We start from the raw sequence: 23665 nt of genomic DNA on the forward strand, positions 1-23665 counted from the left end.
ATCACCGACAAGTAATGCGCTAATTTCAAATATTTCATTGGTAAGGTCGGGAATGTAGACCCTAGAAAACTTATTTGATGTTTCTAAATTTGATGCTGTACTAAATTGTTTCAAGTAAAAAAAAATTCGTAGTCGAAGCAGAGTCAAGAAATTACAATGCGGTAAAGGACCTAGAGTGATGTTGCGGCAAAAAATATACATGACTAAACTCTAAAATATACCCCATGGATCTGGTAGGGTTTATTTTGGTTTAAAGAGATGAGTGGTCTAGAAATGTTCTGGTATGAGGATATGAGATTTGAAATGCAAAATTAAACTATTCAAATGTCCTAGATTTGTATATCAACAATTAATTATGTCGCTGGCATATTTTTTTTTCAAGTATCTGAAATGAAAATGATACAATATTGTATTTTTCAAACATTTCACATCAGTCTAGTATATTAAATCGTTTCATGTTTGATTCATTTTATTAGCATTTTTGTCTGCAGAGTAAACCGCGAGGAGTGTTGTTCATGCAAACGTCCAAGATATGCAGAAATCTAAATCTACCTATGGACTAGAATTTTAAAACAGAAAAAAAATAAAAATAGAATCGTTGTCAGCAATGATCGGTCGCTGGTCTATTGATAAAATAAATGATATACGAAACGGTCAAAGGTTTCTAAAAATTACAGAGGAAACAAGGTAGTTAATACTTTGAATTTACTTTTATGGCAAGTAGCATATTGTCTTAGAGTTCTATCAGGTACAAACACTGAACAAATATGTTGCATATCAAAATGTTAAACGATGTACTTCCTTGTTTTCACGCCAGATTTCCACGGCTGCACTTGCTTCACATTTCAGTGGAAGCTTCAGAAAATATTGCAAGCATAAGGCTGTTTTAACGTTTGGTCTCCTATACCTTAGTATATAGTCTCCACGCATTAGTACACAAGCAGGCTGACTGGATTCTGCCTTTCCTTTAAAATAACAGATTCAGATAAAGCTAAAACATAGAATAATGAACCAGACTGTGTATGGCGGCTCAGATGCACTTAATAATAATAATAATGAGGACTTTGTATAGCGCCTAATCTTTAGAAGCTCTAAGGGCTTTACAACATTAGACAACACCTATAAGATAAAAAAAACAACATATATAATGATATGAATACAAAAACAAACACCATGAAATTAGAAAACATAAAAAAAAACATGCTGAGAATATTTAAGGTAGGAAACCTTATTAGATCTTTAAGTTTGTTGTTGCAGTCGAAATAGGTGATCATTCATCTGCAGCTTGTTACATGTCATCTATGATTTCACATCAGAAATGCACCTCTCTACACCTTGGATGGTATCATCAACTTCAGTTGGGTGGCTAGATTTGTATATTTGGGTGTCATCAACGTATAGTTGGTGAGACATTGAATTATGATCTATGACACTTGAGAGAGGCTGAGTGTATAGAATAAAGAGAACAGGTCCAAGAACAGACCCATGTGGAACACCACAACATAGATCAACTGGGCTGCAGTGTATTCCATTTGCAGACACAATTTGTGTCCTGTTGACCAAGTAGCACTTGAACCACAGTAAGGCTGTATCATGAATGCCAAATACATGCTGGAGACAGTGAAGTAATATATCATGGTCTATTGTGTCAAATGCTGCAGACAAATCAAGGAGGGTGAGGATTGTGATCTTTCCGCTATCCAAAGTAGAGAGAATGTCATTAACTACTTTTAGAAGAGTAGTTTCAGTACTGTGGCAAGGGCGATATGCAGATTGTACATTGCCTAAAAGACTGTTTGAATTCAGATGAGATACAAGCTGGGATAGAACAACCTTTTCTAAGTTTATTTTATATGAATGGGAGATTAGAAACTGGGTGGTAGTTTTTTAAATCGTTATGGTCTAGTGTTGATTTCTTCAGCAGAGGCTTTACAATGGCAGTTTTGAAAAATGATGGAATTTCCCCTGATGAGAGAGAGGTATTAATAACATCAGTTATTAAATGTATGGCGGCTCAGATACACTTCACTGTAATGTCATCGGTATATTATGACATCATCAGTTCTATTTTATAAAATTTGTTATGTTGCTTTTTGACCCGGTCACTTCTAGTTAAGCTTTATGTGGTTGCGGGCTTCCTGCAAGATTTACTGACCTCCGAAACTGAAGCGCTTGACAAAGCCCAACCACTACGCACCTCCCAAACTGAAGATTTGAGTTTGGGCAATATTTCGTGTTGCAAAAGCATGTTACCACATTTTATAAATAACTATACCTATTACAAAGTACAATCAAAACATCTGTTGACTTTAGCTAGTCATCAAAATAAACCACCCAATGAGGCCAATTTTTAAGAAACTATTGTGTTAGACTCTAAGGTACATACGTGTTCCACCAGCTGGTCGGCGTATGGATAATATCCAAAACTGGATAGAAGATCGCCAGAAATCAGAGACGCTAACAAAGCGACAATGGTGCGGAGTTCTCTGTGATCCATCACAACCAGTAAAGAATTCCTTACTTTTTCATCTTACTTATTTAGCAAAATAATCCCATTCTGCACTAAAGTTATTGCAAGAAAACGTCACGGCAAATGCAATCAAAACTGAGTGTGTTGTAGTTATCAAAGACTACATCTTTCCAGTTTGCATTTATCACCAAATTGCCAGTTTAGTGCAGTGTCTGTAGAATTTATGAAGCCATGGGTGGTAACCCTCTGTGAGGATCATTATACCTGATCAGAATGATTAATGTCCCCTTCACTTAAGAGTTTTCAAACGTGTTTAACTTACCTGTGTGTGTGTGTGTGTGTGTGTGTGTGTGTGTGATTGACATTTTTAACATAGCTTTAATACCTTTATTCAGTTATATCGCTACGTGTCTGCAGTGTGGCAGTTTATCGTGATGTCTAGCACTGGGACATCATGTCGCAGACACGTAGCATCATGTCCCACCCAGTCACATTATCCTGACACTAACTTCTTAATCCTGAGCGCCAAGCGAGGCAGCTGTAAATACCATTAAAAAATTATCTGGTATGACTTGGCCAGGGTTCGAACCAGCGACCTCCCGCCTCGGACGCTCTAACCACTCAGGCCACCGGAGCGGTCATCTGAAGAATGAAGATAAAATAATATGTTAAATTCACGAGTCAAGGACTGGTGTGCAGATCTTTATAAGCGGGTGCTATAAAAATCATCCTTTGCTTGAATTGTAGCCAGACGTTTCCGGTGATCTAAAATCCACCAAACCCTTCTAGCTCCAGTTTTTACAATAAAAGTATAAATGTGATCGTTGGATTGGTGTATTTTAGGTCTTCTAAAACTGTACCGAAACAGATCACTGGAACTTAGACTTAAATTCAAGCCAAGAATGAGTTAAGTCCTCCCCATCCCATGTGCTTGACATGGCAAGCAGCGAGCAACAAAGGACTTATGTTCAAAGGATATACAAATTCCATTTGATGATTTGAAGGGAATAATTTAGATTTTAGGAAATAAGATTATAATTGCAATTTTAGAGAAAGAAAAACGTAATCTTAATAGACAGTATTGATAAACTTCTTTACAATGCCCAGGAGTACCTGTGAAAATCCGGTCAAATTGCCATTATCGCAAGACTCTATTAGTATACACTCATTTATACTGTGCATACTCAATTGTACTATTTACATATCTCTATCTATCTATCTATCTATCTATGTACATGCATGCATACATACATACATACATATATTCTTCCTCTTTTTCTTTATAGCCTGCTATAATATTAGTTGGGTCAAAGGAAGGTTTCATGAAATTGTTGCAGATTACAACTATTTTACTTTACATGTTTGCTGAGCGAGGGAGCATCAATGGCAAAAAAATAACAATGAGAAATACCCCATACGAGGGTGCAATGGCTTCAGGACATTTTACAAAGCTCAAAAATATTTACGTAATATGTATATTCAAATCAAAGTGAAAAGGTTGATGAATCTGGAAGAACCAATCCCAGAAACGTTAGCTAGATCAGGGATTATTGTAAATAAGAAAGAGGCATTGTTTTGATGTGAAACTTCAGGCATGCGATTATAAACTTCAGTCTTCCAAGAATATGTCCATAGTCGTTCTTCCAGCCGTCATTGCCCTCGCTTAGTCGTCCAGAAAGCGCATCATCGTCAGAACGCTCGTATACTCGTCATTGCACGAAGAAACATGATCGCAATAACGACAAAAACGTTGTTCATAATAAAATCGTTTTGTTGGAAATTTTGAGCCTGGTGATGGATGAAAATCTTACCCTGTGTGGTGAAGATATTCGCAACAACGTGTCAACACACCACACTTATGAAGTTGTTGATCTTCAACGTCTTACCCTGCAATTACATGATCTATGCCACTGGAAAAGTCTTTATTTCGGCCCCTGGATATGAGACATAGCCCGCCATGAAGATGTCTTTCAGAACATGCGCGAATGTACACACAATCATCACCAACGAATAGAAGAATTACCTCATAATGTAAAGACACACACACACCAAAAGAGAAGAGATCAAACAAACAAAAACAAGCCACCCCGTTCCCCGAAAAAGAATTGCGCGGTAACTTTTTGTTATGTCAATGTTTTCATTTGTTCTGTTAATCCAGTCAGCTGCGTTCGTAACATGTATGGACGTTTTGTCTGGTACGTTAAATCTCAGCATTTAAACTGTTTGTATCGATGACTGTCTCGCCGTTCTTTCTCAAAGGGATTGACAAAATATCGTCAAAGTTGGATACCCTTTTATCTTCTCCGTCTATTTGCTTATCGCTGGAATTCGTGAAATGTTCATTCAAACACAAACAATTTTTATTTGATAGTCCTTTGTAACGCACCGTGCCGTGTTGCGAAGACTGGCAATGTGCTTAACAGATACTCAGAAAAGACAAGGATAACAAATTAACGTAATTTCGTTTATGAGAATGGTGTTCAACGTCTTTAAAAGTTCTTTTCAAGTCACAAAGACACAAGAAACAACTGTTAGGACTTCATAACCTCATTAGGAAAACAAGAGCTCTTGAGAGTTTCTTGCAATGCTAATGACACCGTTTGTTGCTCCCATGTTAGGAACGATTGGGGGTACTCTTTGGTTGTTTTATTGTACTCTTAAAATGGGTCATTTATAATGTGCACTATTTCATTCATAATTCCAAGTTTCATTATTGAAGAATTTGAAATAAACTTCACTTTGTCCAAATAGGCCAAGAGTGACGCGAATGGAGGTCCTGCTTGTTTGTCAAAAGGATCTTGACCGACCTTTTGATTAACCCAGGGGTGTCCAAACTTTTTGCAAAGAGGGCCAGATTTGAATAAGTGAAGATGCCCGAGGGCCAATAGTTCCTTCTGATTTTTGTTTTAACCACAAAAGTTACATGCAAATATACAATGTTATAAAACAATAAATAAATAAAAAAAAACAAATAAACAATAAATAAATAAAACAATTTTCATTGTCACAATTATCTTTATTTTTCAAATGGCAATGTAACTAAATATAAGCCACTCAGGCAAACATGAACAACTCTAAAAACACAATTCTACCTTTCATTCATATCTTTAGAGTCAGATAACGTTGAATTGTATGTAATACCTTAAATTTCCATGAGTTAGATAAATATCTTTGCCTCATGGTTATTTTAAACAGGAGTTATAACCAATGCAAAGTTTTCTGTTATCATTAAAGTTTAAAAAAAAAGTGAATTTTGCTTTTGTCTTTTAAAAGATCTTTCAGAAAATAATAGTTTGTGCCACATATACAGGTACATAACACCAACAATTATAACCAAATCTTATTCAAGAGTTTAATAAAATAAGTGCCATAAGTCCAAGTGCATAAGTGTGCTTTTGGCTTTTCATTGTTAATAGTGACAGATGCTACCGTTCAAAACACTCAATTTCAGATTGATCAAGAAACGGATAACTTGCTGACACTAATGAGAAGGGTGATACTGAGATCTGCATTTCACTAAAGAAGCCAGGTCTGGTTTGAGGGCAGTGGTTGAGATGTGTAAAATGTCACGTAAGTGGGAGTCACTTAGTCTTGACCTCAGTCGGTTCTTGTTTAAGTTCATGACAGAGAACGTCTGCTCACACAAATATGTGAAGCCGAATAAGCTCAGCATTTTCTTAGCAAATGTTCGCATTGCTGGAAATCTGCCTTTATCCAGCTGCCCGTAAATGTCAACAAGAGAGTGCTGCTGGTGTTTGGCGCGCCACTCATCGTCACACTGCAGCTCAATGAGCTCCAGCTGCAGCTGTGGAGGAGCAACACCAGGGTCCACGGAGAAGGGAAAAGAGAAAAGCAACATGTCCTTTTCAATAACTGCAAAATCCTGAAAGCGTTTGTTGAATTCCACAGAAAGAGATGCGACAGCTGTTGCATAACTCTTCATTTGCACACCGATGTTGTCCTGTGGGAAACTGTTAATTACTTCTTCCAAAGCTGGGAAGTGCGCGGTGCAGGGCTCTTTTTGGGACAAGTGTCTTTGGAAAAGTTGCAGCTTCGTTCCAAAGGCCTTGACGTGAGCGTATAGCTGGCTCACCACTGCATCTCGTCCTTGAAGATTAACATTCAGCCCATTCAGATGCTTCGTTATGTTAACCAAAAAAGACAAATCTGCCAGGCATACAGGATCGGACAATTCTTCCATCGGTTGCAACTTTTCACACAAACAATGTCTTATTTTTTCTCTGAGAGAGAAAAATCGCTGCATTGCGGACCCCCGTCTTAGCCACCTCAAATCGTTGTGATATATCACGTCTCCGTATTCAGCTTGGATGTCAAGCAAGAACTCCTGAAATTGTCGGTGGTGTAGAGCTTTAGAGCGAATAGAATTGATTGCCTTTACCACTGGTTTCATAACATGATCAAACTTGAGATGTTTGGCGCAGAGAGCCTGCTGATGAATTATACAGTGTCGTTTAATAGCGTTACCTCCTTCTTCGCTGACGTTATTGCAGATCAGTGTGGACAATCCACTTCGCTCATCAGCCATGGTAGGCGCACTATCGGTAATGATCCCAGAAACTTTACTCCACGGTAGTTTCATATCATCAACAGCATCACAAACAAAAACGAATAAATTCGTTCCTCTGGTTTGGTCTTTAAGGCTTTGGAGGTCAAGCAGCTCCTCTATTACGTTCATGTTGTCGTCAACTCCTCTTAAAAAAATCAAGAGGTGTGCAGTGTCAGAAGCATCGGTGCTTTCATCGCAGGCTAATAAGAAATAATCAAAAGTCACTCCCCTGTCCCTCATTTGTCTCTGAATATCTGACGATATGTCCTCAACTCTCCGTGCCACAGTGTTACGTGCCAGGCAAACATTCATAAATTCTTGCTTCTTCTCGGGGCAAATGTTCTCCACCATTTTCATGACACAGTCTTTGATAAATGTACGTAAAACTAAAAACTTCAGGAATATATCTCCAGGTTTGCCATCATAATAAAAATTTATGTACATGTTATATTATTTGAAATGCTGTAACATAATATATATTCTGTCCAGTTTTGACAGTTTTAAATACACGAAAGCGAGATAATGTCGTCGTATACGTTTGTATTAAACACAACAAAAATATGCGAAAGTAGCATATGAAACTCCGATGTGTGAATACAGCTGATGTCTGACTCCGATGTTTGAATATTGCCGATGTCTGACTACGATGTGTGAATACAGCTGATATCTGACTCCAATGTTGGAATACAGCTGATGTCTGACTACGATGTGTGAGGGAGTCTCCATTTCCCCTGTATTGTGTTTGAGGCGAGAGGGGGAGGTCTTATGTTCCCATTTTATAAAATAGGAGCAAGAAACGAGTGTGTGTGTGTGTGTGTGTGTGTGTGTGTGTGTGTGTGTGATTTGGATTTTTAACGTAGATTTAACGATTTTTCAGTCATATCGCTACGATGTCTGCAGTGTGGCCGTTTATAGTGATGTCTAGCACTGGGGCATCATGCCACAGACATGTAGCATTATGTCCCACCCAGTCACATTATCCTGACACCAGGCTGACCAGTCCTAACACTAACTTCTTAATACTGAGCGCCAAGCAAGGCAGCTGTTAGTACTATTTTTGTAAGTCTTTGGTATGACTCGGCCGGGGATCGAACCCACCACCTCCTGCATCTGAGGCGGATGCTCTAACCACTAGGCCACCAGAGCGGTAAGAAACGATTATAGTTCCATGAGTATCTCATTACTTAATACAATATACAAAATATTTTCTAAAATTCTGGTAATAGACTTCAGACAGACAGACAGACGCACGCACGAACGCACACACGCACACACACGTACGTACGTACGTACGTCCATCCATCCATCCATCCATCCATCCATACATACATTCATACATACATACATGCATACATACATACATACATACATACATACATACATACATACATACATACGTACGTACGTACATACATACATACATGGGGCCCCGAGTGGCCGCTTGGTCTAAAGCGCTCACCGTTCCGGATCACTGCCATCTCACCTCTGTCTGCGTGGGTTCGAGCCCAAGGCTCGGCTTGCGTGGGTATGTGGGAAAGCCTGCCAGTAGCTTCTCGTGGGTCGGTGGTTCTTCCCTGGGTTTTCGAGGATTCTTCCTCCACCATTAATACAGGCCGCCATGTATAGCCTATCTTGTGCTGAAAAATGGCGTTAAACCCTAGAACAACAACATACATACATACATACATACATACATACATACATACATACATACATACATACTTTTCCAATGCCTTTGATTAACGTAAACAGGACATCTTACTATAAAGATGTGCATGGAAAACGTTTCGATTTTGTTATGGCAATGTTTGATAAATATTTATCACAAGTACGAATAGAAAAGGGCTTGGCCAATCTAAGTACTTGTAATATTAGAGAGGAGACAAGGGGACATAAGCAGCCTAATACTGCTTCCTGTTTGTTGATGAGTTATGTACCTTTTTTCTATAATACTGGCATGATTAAACCAAAAATATATCACTGGTTTGTTGAAATAGTGCTCCAATGCGAAAATAATGATAATATAATAATGGTGCACTTATTAAAGCTACTTTGGTTTTTAAATACACGTGTATTTTATTCACTGCAAAACTGTCATGTCGCCAGCTAAACTGAAAGTAAAAGGCAAAAGAAAAAAAATAACTTTCATCAAAAGCAATTCTAAAAAAAAAATAGAAAATGAAACATTTAAATCATTGTATTCTGTGAATGTGTTGATAGTATTGAACATTGCAGACTGACTTCTGTATGTACGTTCTGCTTGTCAACATATCGGCCATAAATAAGGAAGCATTTGCAGAGTGTAGTAGGTTGCCGTTTTGCGTTGATTATTATATAATATTTTGTAAAGTATTGATGTACACATTTGCAAGCGCAGCAAAATTGTCATCCGAAATAATGCAATTTTATTCTTAATTCACTTGAAGAAAGAGTGGATACAGAACATCGCAAGCTAAAAAAATATAGTGTTTAGGTTTGGCTGTGGTTATTTTTAGTGTTTCAAGAAGCTTGTGAAAACAACAATTTTATTAGGTATTTTCGTATGTGAGTATATGACAGTTGTGAGTAAGGGTCACTTGCTAATAGTGGTGAGTGGTATTATCAGCATACCGGTTTACTGCGGTATTTTCTTTTTCGGTGATACTTACCAAGGTACTTCTTCACTGTACTGGTACGTCGGTAGTTTCCGTCAGTATAGTTCTGTCAAATCTAAAACGGAATTTAACTGGCTTATGACCAAAATAGAACTATCAATAAGATAATTCCATATATTTATCACATTTTGAAAAAGAAGAGATAAGAAAGAAAAAATATTATAGAATGGTTATCCATGATTCAGATAACTGTTGAATACATGAAATTGTATTTTATATAAACAGAAATATTTTGCGTGCACTGTCTCATTACTTTTGTAGTTTAGATGTGTATTCTGGACCAGTGGTTTTACTTATTAATAAAGTATTTGAACTGAACTGAATCTAGTCTCGCTTAGTAGTGACTGTCTCTCAGAACTTGGTGTGTGTTCTTGTCATTTGAAAATACGCATATAGACAAATCACTGTGCCTCCACAATTTTGTCATTATAATTAGTATCTTGTCATTAAAATTAGCATCTTGTCATTATAATTAGTATCTTGCCATGATAAATAGTATCTTGTCATGATAATTAGCATCTAGTCATTATGATTAGTATCTTGTCATCATAATTAGCATCTTATCATCAAAATTAGTATCTTGTCATTATAATTAGCATCTTGTCATCAAAATTAGTATCTTGTCATTATAATTAACATCTTGCCACTATAATTAGCATCTTGTCATTATAATTAGCATCTTGTCATCATAATTAGTATCTTGTCATTATAATTAGTATCCTGTCATTATAATTAGTATCTTGTCATCATAATTAGTGTCTTGTCATTATAATTAGCATCTTGACACTATAATTAGCATCTTATCATCAAAATTAGTATCTTGTCATTATAATTAGCATCTTAGCATCAAAATTAGTATCTTGTAATTATAATTAGCATCTTGTCACTATAATTAGCATCTTGTCATTATAATTAGTATCTTGTCATTATGATTAGTATCTTGTCATTATAATTAGCATCCTGTCATTATAATTAGTATCTTGTCATTATAATTGGAAATTTGTCATCATTATTAGTATCTTGTCATTATAATTAGCATCTTGTAATCATAATTATTATCTTGTCAGTATAATTAGCATCTTGTCATTACAATTAGTATCTTGTCATTATAATTAGCATCTTGTCATTATAATTAGTATCTTGTCATTATAATTAGCATATTGTCATCATAATTAGTATCTTGTCATTATAATTAGCATGTTGTCATCATAATTAGTATCTTGTCATTATAATTAGCATGTTGTCATCATAATTAGTATCTTGTCATTATAATTAGCATCTTGTCATTATAATTAGTATCTTGTCTTCATAATTAGTATCTTGTCATTATAATTAGTATCTTGAGGCTTAATCTACATATTATTTCCATCATCTGCTCCTGCGATTTTTGCTCTTTTTGAATCTCAGGGAATGCATGACAATACTGTGAACGAAACTTGTCTCACAGTTTTCAGTGGATCCCTTTGAAACTTTGTACATGTTACGGTGATCATCTCAAGATATCGAGAAATCACTGTGCCCGAAATAGAGTTATTGCAAATTTTGCCTGTCAGCTGAATAAAATGCATGATAGAGTCTTGTGAACTCAGTGTGTGTCTCAGTTTTGTAAAACTTGGTACATATTGTGGTCATCATCCAAAACGCGCATTTTGAAAAATCACTCTGCTCCCGCAGTTATCGCTCTTTTAGGCATAATGTCAGGTTCAAAGCACTGCAGAATCTTGTAATATAACAACGGTAGATTTCAATGGATTACTGGTAAACTTGGCACATATTATGACCATCATCAGAAGATGATCACGATCAACAATCATTATCCTCTCATACTATTCGGATGAGTTACTCCACTTTATTTTCTTAAATTACGGGTGAATGAAATATATTAGAGCAGATCTTCTTAAATTGAGGTATGCGGACTACTGGTGGTTCGCGAGCTCCAATCAGGGCGGACTTCGGACAAGCGGCAATAGCTATTCTAACGGTACAATCAACATTAGGAAAGATCATTAAGAGGTCCGCCAAGACCGTCAACAATGTTCAAGTGGATCGCGAAAAAATGTTGTTCTTGTTGTTTTTGGCGTAACGCCATTATTGAGCACATGACAGGCTATACATTGCAGCCGGTATATCTGGGAAGAACTCGAAAAATCCCGGGAATAACCACCGACCCATGGGAAACTACTGGTAAGTCTTCTCACGTAACCACGCTGGCCGATCCGCGACTCGAACCCACGCAGACAGAGGTGAGATGTCGTTGATCTGTAAAGATGCGCCTTAGACGACTCGGCCCCTCACCCCACCCCCACCCCCAAAATGAAAACCACCGTATCAGAGAATTTAGTGAACTCAACGAATGTTGCAGGTATTGACGGCTATCTGTCATACTTGCTACATATAATAACTCGTATCTGACAATGTGCGTATTAACCAGTCTCTGTACTGCCGCCATCCTTGCAAGAGCTATTGTCATCTGATTTATGGATGGGTGCAATATGACACGATCTTTCGACTAAGTAATCTTGCAGCTGCTTATGGATTTTAGTAACGCTTGGTGCATATAACTGTCATTACATGAATATGTAAATATCGACCAATCATTGAGCTTTTATGTTTTCTGAAAAGGGTTATTGCTCTTTTTTTGTCCTACAGTAACCCACAGTCTGAAGCAACTGCAATCAGTTCATGTTGAAGGGAGCATTTTGAGCACTGCAGTCCTTCCCTGCCGACAGTCAAAGCATATGCCTGCCTAATGTTAAATTCCAGCAATCGCTCAATAACAGTATTCACAAAATCTGAATGAGATTTATTTGTCTATAAATATTGGCAATTATCCGCTCCACAGCGATTTGGAAGTATAAGTAATAGCTGGAGCTATTCCGGTAATTGGCTAACTGGCTCAGGGTGTTCAAACCCTGTTAAACGTGAACAAGAAACGAACCATCATTCATTGAAGGCTGGAGGAAATTCAGCATACTGGTATTTCTTCGATATGTTATGCCCATGAATTTTGGATTATTATTTTAAAAAATTTATCGGGGATATACTTCTAATGAAATTTCCCATTGTTCTATGAATATCAAAATAAAACAAAATAAGCAAAAACAACAGTGTATATACAATGAGAAGACCCATATATTTTTTTTTAAAACATGGCATAATCTTGAGGTTCTCACGATGTAAACTGCTGAAATTAAGAAGAAAGAAAAAATAAACAAACAAACAAATTAACTATACTTTAATTTGTTTTATAACGTAGATATACTATAGTTGATCCTCCCAAATTAAAGCATGTTGTCTGTATTCAAACTTTACAAGTATATACATGATATAAACATTCAACCTAATTGTAATAATTCAACCTAATTGTAATCATTCAACCTAATTGTAATCATATCGCTTTATGTCTTCCCATAGCAAGTTGTTACCTGAAGCAAAGAAAGGATGTGATTGGACTCATGTATTTCCTTCGTAAACTAACCATCTATGAACATAATATTAGAACGATTGACGAAACATCCGGTGTCCCCAGAAGATTTTTAGCCTAATATGTATATATATGTGTGTGTGTGTGTGTGTGTGTGTGTGTGTGTGATTTAGACTTTTAACGTAGTTTTAAAAAGAAGTAGTGATGCAGTGTGACAGTTTATAGTGATGTCTAACACTGGGGCATCATGCCGCAGACATGTAGAATCATGTCCAACCCAGTCACATTATTCTGACACCAGGCTGACCAGCCCTAACACTAACTTCTTAACGATGAGCGCCAAGCAAGGAAAAGGAAGCTGTTAGTACCATTTTTAATAAGTCTTTGGTTCGAACCCGCGTCGTCCCGCATACGAGGCGTACACTCTAACCACTAGGCCAAGGGAGCAGTCTTAGCCTAATGTAAGATCTTCACTTTAGTCATACTAAAACGGACCATATTCCTTAAACTTTTAGACAGTCTATTTTCATCCTAAATAAAATTGATCCAATCAGAGAGGAAGTGAGGGATTGTTGTAGTAGAAGTGAAAAATGTTTTTGAAATATTCGTTTGACACCATGGCATTTGCGCAGGCGGTTGCTGACTTCAGAATAACAATGAATAATGACATAATAATACTAGCTTGTATATTTTGATATCAATGAAGCCTTGGGCTAAGTGTTTTTCCTTTCTTTCTTCTTCATCTTCGCGGTAAGTATCCAATCAATAGCAGCGTTCGAATCTCGTTAGGCTGCAGGACAGGAGAGACAATGCAGAGGGAGGCATGGCTATTGTCAACAGTATCAATTACACGACGATGAACGTAGTGCAAGATTCTGCTGTATTGCACCTGGATTTGCGGGTGTAGATCTAAATCCAGAGAAACAGTGTTCGCTTGAAATTGTCACAACAAGATATCAGTAATAGATTTTTATTCGGAATATGGAGGGGTTTGCAAAGCTGGGTTAATTCATGAAAACTATGAACTGTATGTTAAAGGCAATTATCTTAAATCGGACAGTATTTACATGATCTATGCGCATGTATGTGTGTGTGTGTGTGATTTAGGTTTTTAACGTAGCTTTAACAATTTTTCAGTCATATCGCTACGATGTCTGCAGTGTGGCAGTTTATAGTGATGTCTAGCACTGGGGCATCATGCTGCAGACATGTAGCATCATGTCCCACCCAGTCACATTATCCTGACACCAGGCCGACCAGTTCTAATACTAACCTCTTAATGCTGAGCGTCAAGCGAGGCAGCTGTTAGTAGCATTTATGTAAGTCTTTGGTATGACTCGGCCGGGAATCGAACTCACGACCTATCGCATCCGAGGCGGACGCTCTAACCACTAGGCCACCGGAGCGGTCATAATCTATGCAACAAGACACACCTTTGGTTGTGTTTCCATGCAGGGACTTATTTTCTGAACGCTTAACACTGAAAAAAAATAATAAACGCAGCTCACATTGTTGTAGTTTATTTATTTATTTATTTATTTATTCGAAATATATTTTTCATCTATTGTATTTTATTTTCATTAACAATGTTTGCTCTTGACAGTTGAAAAAGCTCTCTGTTCCCTTGTTATGTAACTTTAATTGGATTAATTTTAGAACACAGTTGAACAATTTGAAATTGTTTTAAAAATGTAATCTTTCATTTTCGTACTGATTTGCTCGATATGAAAATGAAATTGTCGAACAAATAACCAAACGTGACATTTTTACCCCCACGTTCTCATTACGGCAGTGCTACTATTGGGGTATTTTAATGTACAATATATTTATGATTTGTCTTCATCCTTAATTTAATTTAATTTATATGCATTGTTTTAAGTAGTAGCAAAGTGCATGCAATTTACCTTGCTTCCTCGTAAACGATACTCATCAATCTGCGAACGTCTTAAGCAGTTGACAAGGTGACAGCAAGGGCACACTTGTAACATTTAAATCGGTATGATCTCTTTGAGTGGGTGTCACCCACGCACAATAAAGTACAAACAAAACAACCTATTAAATTGTAATTCCATCTCCTTCAATATACTAACTCACTAGTACAATTGGTGAGCTAGCCCCTAGTAGAACTTCTAGAATGAATAGTGTTGTTTACTGTACTGGTCGAACTATTGAAGTGATAGTGGTAACCAACAAATTAGCCGAATGACTGAGTTCAAAGTGATAAATAGCACATTAGTCGAATGTATATGCTCAAGAACAGAAACTGAGTTAGTCCACTTTTGATGTTTTGGACGGCCAAAGAAAAATTGATTTATTAGTCTTGCAATTTTTTCACTGTCTTTGTTTGATGTCGTTCCAATTAATTGTTTAAGTAACTTTTCTAAAAGAACTGTATGGGCGGATGGGAGAACAGACTTTCGTGCTTCATTGTAAATAGAGATGCTATTGTATGTTTTGGCTTGTTTTGCTTTGTTATCTTTTGTCTTTGTTTTCTGTTTTCCTGGATACCATAATAAGTATGTTGCTAAAATAATAAACGTTTATACCATACAACCTACATTTACTATTTATTAGCTAGTAAAAAGTGAATGCCTGGAATTGGCTAAATTCATTGCTTTGTGTGTAGTTTTTAACAAAACAATTTTACACTGGTTTTGGTATTTCATTAGTTTTAAAAGGACACACAAATTTACTTTGAGCAAATGAAGAAACAGTTTTAAACAGCTATACCGCCACCTATCCGACAATAGATCGTGATCTTATAAATATAACAGTTTGTATCATTTTTTGGGATGTTATGCTTTGCACATTGTTCTACGTTTTAAATTCCTCTTGTTCCTTTCTTAGAGTTCAACATTGTCCTTTTAAATTCATGTGTGACGTCTTCTGAACTTTCTACAGAGTTCGGCGCTACAAAGGTCTTTTGGCGTTTTTGATCTTATTTTCTCTGGTGATTTGCAATGTTAGATTTATCTTCCGTCTCAGTTACTCACTTTCCATTTATCGGTACTGAATTGTGAAAAACAAATAAGTACACTTCTGAATCTGAGCAAACTTTAACTGGAAATTGATTTTAAAGTTTATTCACTAATAGAAATGTAATTTTCTACATAAAAGAGATGGATTATCATAATCAAGTTTAACAGAACTAGTAGTTACTGTTAATCTTGCTAAAGACAAAACAAGGAATGTATTATAAGACAATAACGAGCACTTTAAAGAATACGATAAAATATGATATAAAGAACAAAAACGAATAAAATAAATAACGGAAAGATGAAAATTTAAAGCATATTGATGAATACATGATATTACAATGTGAGAAATAATCAGTTTCTGTATTTATATAATATAGAAGGTAGATAACTTAAACAAAAAAGCAAACAAAAACAAAGCAAAACCCAAGGTATCAGCGATGAATACCTTCATCTGAATTGTGTCGCATTATGTTTATCATTTGATGTGTATGATCACAAAATAGCAGGTAAAATGTTTCCATTGGATTTGTATGATCACAAACAGCGGGTAAGATGTTTCCACTGGGCCAATACTAGACATGTTAGTCTACGAAAACATAAAAGAGACGATACGATGCCTTAAGAGAGCAATATTAGAGAGCACAAGAAAAAAGGTTAAACCATTTAGTACGGCTAACGTCAACACTGAGTAAAACACGTAGTGTCTAATCTATTTTTACTCTAATATCTACTGAAGGATTAGAAGCTATACGTATACAAGTGATGACAAAGGCACAAATTAACCAGCAACAAAGCAGGCAGTGCACATTAATTTATCAAAACATTTACAACATTTTCAATTTCCTCTTAATTTCTGCTCGTATATTGAAAGTGGTATGTTTTTGAAGCGGTGCTACTGGGTGGTGTTGATTGGCGGATTGTACCTACTTACAAGTTGTCCGCTTTATTCGGTTCTCGTTATCTAGGAGATGATCGCTTTCGATGTTATTGCCTGGATCGAGTAAATATTAATATAAAGTGTGAAACTTATAGGTGGAATAAATAGAGATCTGAGCAGAGAGTGTATTGCATTATTCAATGCCCAATCAGTAGGACCACCGGAAAAGCGCACAGAAATAGTTAATTTTATCAACAATCAGAATATCGACGTCTTTTTCCAGAAAGAAACATGGCAAAAACATCAGGCGATGAACCCAAGTGCGCGGATCTAACACCCACCGGTTACTCCATCAAGTCGTTCCCCCGCCACTCTCGTGGAGGTGTAATTGTTGTCATCACAAAGAACTCCATGATCAAACGTTTTAACCACACCACAACTTTCAATTTCTACCACACATCGTTTGAACTAATCCAAACCATACTTACACTGGAACAAAGGTCAGTCCATTTTTTCTGCCTATACCACCCTCCTCCTAGTAGAAAAAACAAGCTGACTGACTCCCTCTTTTTGGAGCAGTTTCCGAATTACCTGGAGTATGGAAATTCGATAGGTGGCAACCTGATTATTCTTGGAGATTTCAACTTTCACTTTGACTGTCCCGGAAACCCAAACACATAAAAACTCCTAGATTCCATTAATGTTTTCAACCTCAAACAGTCAGTTAACCAACCCACCCATAAACATGGTCACATTTTAGATTGGATTCTTCATAGACCTGATGATAATATTATACGGTCCTCCCTGCTATCCCATGACCTTGCATCAGATCACCTCTGCATTATATGCCATCTTAACGTATCAGTCCCTAACCCTCCACCTTTATTTGCTTCTAAAAGAAACCACCATATGATAAATAGAACCAAACTAATGCATGACATCCAAGCAAACATAACAACGTGCCTACCTCCTACCGCAGAACAACTCGATAACTGCCCGCGTTCATTGCTCGACAAACATGCGCCAGCCACCAAAAACAGAGTATCAATTCAAAAAGTGTTCTCCATGGTATAGCAGTGTTAGAGACCAGCTTCGCACTGCTTTAGCTTTCCACCAGACTCACCTTTCATAAGCAAATCTATGAAGCCGCTAAGAAGAACTTCACAAACATAGCCCATGCAGCGAAATCAGCCCACTACAGTACTAAGATCATGTAAAGTTGCAGCTGCAACGAGCTCTTCGAGATTTCTAACAGCTAATGTCAAGGAACAAATGTGCACCACTTCCAAGTACCTTCTCTCTAGTCGACCTTCCGGACCTGTTTGCAAATTTCTTCCGTGACAAAGTACAAACCGTTAAAGATAAGCTTGACAACACAATTTCAATTGACCCGTCGTCACCATACAGTTGGGATACATAATTTCAGCGGCAACCATTAACAACATTTGAACCTGTCTCTATGGATTTAGTTCATACAATCGTGATGAAGAGTGGACCAAAGTCATGTGATCTTGATCCAATTCCAACATCACTGCTGCCTGAGTGCTTAGATCCAGTATTGCCTTCACTGATTGATGTTATGAATACCTCTCTCTCTCTCATCCTATGTATTCCCATCATTTTTCAAAACTGCTATTGTAAAGTCTCTGCTGAAGAAACCAACACTCCACCATAACGATTTAAAGAACTACCGCACAGTTTCTAATCTCCCATTCATATAAAAAATCTTAGAAAAGATTGTTCTCTACTAGCTTGTATCTCATCTGAATTCAAACAGCCTTTTTAGCAATGTACAGTCTGCATGTCGTCCTTGCCACAGTACTGAAACTACTCTTCTAAAAGTAGGTAATGACATTCTCTCTGCTTTGGATAGCGGAAAGATTACAGTCCACACCCTCCTTGATTTGCTTGCAGCATTTGACACAATAGACCATGATATATTACTTCACTGTCTCCAGCATGTATTTGGCATTCATGATACAGCCTTACTGTGGTTCAAGTGCTACTTGGTCAACAGGACACAAATTGTGTCTGCAAATGGAATACACTCCAGCCTAGGTAATCTATGTTGTGGTGTTGCACAGGGGTCTATTCTTGGACCTGTTCTCTTCATTCTATACACATAGCCGCTCTCAAGTGTCATAGATAATCATCCAGTGTCTCACCAATTGTACGCTGATGACACCCAAACATACAAATCTAGCCACCCAACTGAAGTTGATGATACCATGTAAGGTGTAGAGAGGTGCATTTCTGATGTGAAATCATGGATGACATGTAACAAGCTACAGATGAATGATGATAAAACTGAGCTATTCTGATCACAACACAAAGACTTTCTCATTCACATCCTTTACTTCAAACAATAAATATCAGCAACACCAACATTAAATTCACACAATCAGTACGAAACCTAGGTGTTACTCTGGACAGTACTCTCACATTGCTCCAACATGTCATGAACATATATGCAAGGCTGCATATCTTGAGCTGAGACGCATCAGCTCCATTCGCAAATATGTTCCAGACGATGCCACTAAAACACTTGTATGCATATTAGTACGTTTAAGACTGGACTATTGTAATTCAATTCTGTCTGGTTCATCTCAATATCTACTTCAAAAACTTCAAAAAATTCAAAACACAGCTGCTAGGATCATACTTAGAGTACCACGATCAGAGCACACCTCCCCGCTGCTCTGTATCTTACACTGGCTATCCATTCGATCCAAAATCAAACACAAAATTTGTTCTCTGTGCTACGTTTCACTGACGGACTCCAGTCCGACATACCTAACCGACTTCACTCATGTGTACACACCAGCAAGATACTTACGTTTCTCTTCTTGCAATCGTATACTCATTATTCCAACTATGAAAACGAAATCATATGGGAAACGTTCTTTTGCATATCAGGGCCCAGCAACGTGGAATGAATTGCCCATTGAACTTAGACATAAAAAAACATTGATTCCATTCAAGAGTGCTCTTAAAACTCACTTATGTCGACTGCGAGAACAAACTTAAAGACCTAGTAATGTTTCCTACCTTAAATATTTTCAGCATGTTTTTATGTTTTTTAATTTCAGTTTTTGTTGTTGTTGTAATAATATCATTATATTTTTTGTTTATGTTATAACTGTTGTCTAATGTTGTAAAGCGCTTAGAGCTTCTAAAGATTAGGCGCTATACAAAGTCCTCATTATTATTATTATTATTATTATTATTATTATTATTATTATTATTATTATATAGAACAGAATGACACAAGCCCCCGTACATGAAAAAAAACAACAATTTAATCAATTACATAAACAACTGTAATATTGCATTTCATTAGCAAGAGACACTTCTTTTTGAAATAAATGTTTCACCGAATTTCTAACAAATAAATTTATATAAATAGCCGATCTGTTTTAAATGATAGAACTGGTTCATCATAGAATCGAGTGAACAATCAAAGTCATTGCCTTGTAGAACTTCATAACCTACTTATTCCAGTCCACTCCAACTTCACTGTGGTGGTTCCTCTAGGTCGTTTCGCTTTTTCCCTTCTCCGACCTCCCTACTGTCTCGCCTCTGTTCGGCCCTAAAACTTTGTATGAGTAGGTGGATACCTAAGTACGTGCATACGAAGATACTTGGATAAGTAGGTACGTGTATACGTCAGTAAATACTTCATTGGATACATCAGTGGATACTTAAGCGGAGCTATTTCCCCTTTCAAAATAAACAGATAATCAACCTAAATCCTCTGTCAGTTGTCCTACTGGGAATATATCATTACTCCCTTCTCGTTATGTTAGATATCATTCTATCGGAATTCAAACATACCATAGGCTATCTGGTCAAGCTAAACATGGCAGGCCATAAACAAACATAGTTTCATAAGATTAATGTACTTCCTAATGGCTATTCCATCCTGACTCACATTAACTGTTCCGTTCTCGTCCCAATTGCACAAATTAATGAATGAAATTCAAATTCATTAAATAGCTTAACTACGTTATTTTCAGCGAATACGCACATCAGAGTCTTTAACATACATAAAATCATCTAAGATCGGTGAATTCAAACGGATTCTTGTAACTAGTATCAGCTAAAGTAATGCATGAAATTCTTAGATTCCTATAACAGTCAAGACGACAAATTCAAACAATTCGTCAAACTTATATAAAGAAGATCTTTGTACGAATTCATATACATGAACTCACCACAGTTACACTCATATCAAGATAATTGATCTACGGATTTAAACAAATAAATTCATGCAAATATAAACAATTATATTCAAGCAAATCATTATATTGGTATCAACGAATAACATGAGATTGACGCAAATACCTTGTGCTTTCAAGCTTTGTTCGCTTCTGCCGCCAGTGTTGTGTCCGTCGACTTTCCAGACATCCGGTCGCTTTGCGAGAGAATTTCTTCCCAAGTCAATCTCGGAGTCCCTTATATTCTCATTCTTATAGGAAAAATGCAGACTGACTAGATTTTTGGCGATGGGAACATATAAAACCTAAGAACCACGCCCTTTATTTAGCGTAACCAATCAAGACTAAATATATCTGCCGCCTTTTATAATCAGGCGCCAAAATTGCGGTCAGCCTGACCTCTAGATTTCCAAATAAGTGATTCTGGTCAATTTCAAATACGACAGTTCCGATATAAAATCGAAGTTAACCTTCCCTTTCTAGTGTGTCTGACGGCTAAATAAACGATGGCTTAATTAATAATCACTTCCTCTCCCGACACAGACATTATGAATCATTGCAGTATAGCGATTTAACAAGCACCTGTCCCCATAAATCTAATTAATTGCTCTCTGGCTCAAATTAACGCGCTCTTCATAGATCGACAGAAATTTACATCCTTACAGATAAGCCCCCCACCCGTAGAGTAACATCAGGGACTTTACACGTCCTCGGGTGTACCCTTCACCTTAGACGTCCCTAGTCTACTTAAGCAGTCAGCCGCTACATTCTCATTGCCCTAAATATACCGTGCTTTGACTTGGTACTGTTGTAGAAATAATGACCATCTCATTAATCGTCCATTCATAAACTTAGCGTGAGCTAAATAGGCGAGTTATTGGTGGTCAGATTCTAATATAAATTTTCGTCCTTACAGGTAACGTTGGAATTTAGATATCTAAAATATAATTGTCGATCATTCTTTCTCAGAAGCCGAAAATTGCGTTCTGCAGTTGACAGTTTCTTGCTAATGTATGCAACTTGGAATAAGTCTCCGTCATGCTCTTATAATAGCACTGCCCCTAAACCTCTATCACAAGAGTCAGTACGTAAGACAAAATCTCGTGTCACATGCGGAGTCAAGTCAGTCAATGGGCTAGCGATAGCGCTTAAGTTAGCAACATATCGATGATAATACCCTGACAGTCCCAAGAAAGATCGAACTTCCGTATTAGTGGTCGGTCGTACTGCGTTTCTAAGTTGGTCAGCCTTTGAACTATCTGGGCTTAACGTGTCTTCGCTTTAGGTATGACCTAGGTAGGATAGTTTCCTTAATCCAACATGGCACTTAGATGGTAGTCCGGTCAGTTCCGTTTGTCGAGGTCACTCTAAAACGTTTTTCAGTAAAATGATATGATCGCCCCAGGTAGCTGTCGCTAAGAGTAAATCGTCCATGAAGTTTGAAACTCAAATCCCCTTAACGGTTCAAGTAATTTTCGCATCATACGCGTGAAGACACCCGGCGCATTCTGGACCCCGAATGACATGACTACCCACTGGTAGGTCCCATATGGAGTTGCGAAGGAAAGTTTTGCTATGTCTTCATTTCGAACTAGAATTTTTCAGTATCGCTTTGACAGATCGATTTTCGAAAAATACGTCACGTTGTCACCCTGGCAAATATGGACTCAGGATCAGGTAACAGTTCTACCTGTGATTCCGTGGTCCTGTTCAACTTCCTGTAATCGACGCAAAATCTATGTGTACCGTCTTTCTTCTGTACAAACACAACAGGAGAGCTATACGCCGACTTAGTTGGTTCTATAACTCTCAAATATACCATAGCTTGAATCTCATTTCGGACAGTGTCTAATTTCGCATAGGGTAGTGGATATGGTTTTAACTTCACTGGCTTCTCATCCAGTAACTTCAGGGTGAACTCCTCCAACTCCGTCTTGCCAGGTCGGTCTTGCAGTAACGACTCCACTTCCTTACGTTGCTCTGACGTTATCGTCCCGACAAGGACAACTTCAACTTAGGTTTCTTCCCTCGTCAACGGACAGCTAGGGAGTACTTCCGCCTCTCCTCCGTTGTCGTCGGGTTCTTCAGTCACAACTGTAGCAACCACGAACTCTGTGGGTGCCTCTCTTTTATGGTAACGTTTCAGGAGATTTACTTGTTACAGCTTCTCCTCGTTTCCTACCCGGATACGGTAGTTCTGCTCACCATTTTTCTCCGTTACCACGAATTGTCCCCTCTATGAGACTTGAAGTTTGTTGTGCTGTAACGGCAGCAACAACACCTTTTCACCCACATTGAAGTGACGTTCCTTTGTCATCTTATTTTAATATTTGGCTTAACCCCCCTTGTGTCGCCGAGAGTCTCCTGAACCAATTTAAAAACCTCTTCCAGCTTGTTGCGGAGATCACCATGTTGTTCGCACTTTCTCGGATGCTTGTTCATCCGTCCATATCTGCCACGGGTCCTGTGACTGTCCTC

The sequence above is a fragment of the Sinohyriopsis cumingii genome, chromosome 16 (assembly GCF_028554795.1).
Source record: "Sinohyriopsis cumingii isolate HCF-2022 chromosome 16, ASM2855479v2, whole genome shotgun sequence".
Taxonomy (NCBI): Eukaryota; Metazoa; Mollusca; class Bivalvia; order Unionida; family Unionidae; genus Sinohyriopsis; species Sinohyriopsis cumingii.